Source organism: Micropterus dolomieu, linkage group LG01 (genome assembly GCF_021292245.1).
Source record: "Micropterus dolomieu isolate WLL.071019.BEF.003 ecotype Adirondacks linkage group LG01, ASM2129224v1, whole genome shotgun sequence".
NCBI classification, from domain to species: domain Eukaryota; kingdom Metazoa; phylum Chordata; class Actinopteri; order Centrarchiformes; family Centrarchidae; genus Micropterus; species Micropterus dolomieu.
The window spans coordinates 12,379,814-12,380,925 of record NC_060150.1 but is presented as its reverse complement, the minus strand read 5'-3'; positions in this window follow the sequence as shown (position 1 = coordinate 12,380,925).

The following is a 1,112-nucleotide window of genomic DNA, read 5'->3' as shown; positions in this document are numbered from 1 at the left end:
GCTGCTGAAACACTGAGAGGCTTCCAGTGGACTTTGACGCTGTGAATAAACCGTTGCGCACACGCAGCCTTCTTCAGCCTTCAGAATTCCCATGAGGCATGAGAATGAAGGGAGATTTGTTAAAATGTACTAATAAGTTTGGCATTTGTTTGAAATACAAATGTTACTTTATGATTTATGTTTATTAAAACGTGTCTCCTTAGAATGTAGTGTGTTTGCTGGTAATTGTCATTCTTGTGGTGGTTTACCATTGAAACCATTAGTGAAGAGACTGTTTCATTTGATAAGATCTGCTGAATTCTCCTTATGTAGCATAGCGTCATGTGTCGTGGAAATTATATTCCTGGTGAGAGGTTAGCAAATAATTGGGTTACAATGAACTGCTGTCTTTGAAGAATTTATTTAACAAAAGAGAATAAACAGAGAAGTACTACAACAAAATCAGCTGGACCAGAGGAGCTGTCTCCTAAGACAGTCACTAACTAGTGATGGCAAGTTCGAATCTTTTGACAGACTTGTTCATTCAAATCTCGTTCATTAAAATGAACTAATCTTTTTTTGAGTCATTTCGTTCATTTGAACTAGGCTGGTTATTGTGGTGCTGCAGCCCTCTAGTGGGCGATTAAAAAACAGCGCCGGAAGGCTGCCTTGCTTGCTTTATTTGACAAAGTATAATACACAAATTCATCTCTTCATTACTGTATATCATCATTATATCAACCCCGCTGGGCCCACAGCCAAATTCAAACCATGTAAAAACCACAGAAATATGTTGTCAATATGTAATCACCACTACTCCGGCTAAATCCTTCCATTTTGACAATCTTTCCCGAGTATACAACCAGACCAGCCACATAAAGGCTTATGTATATAATTACTATCATTATCTCTGAAGTGCTCATTCATACAGTAGCCTAACGTCCCTATTCATGAGTAAAATATTAATATCAGATTTGCAGTAAATATATTGAAGTAATAAGCTTGAAACACTATATGAATAAACACACTCTAATTAAAATTCAACCAATTTAATAATAATCTGCATCAAGCCACCAAGTTCTTAAAGAACTCCAACACAGAGAGAGGAACAAAGAAATAAACACATATAAGCG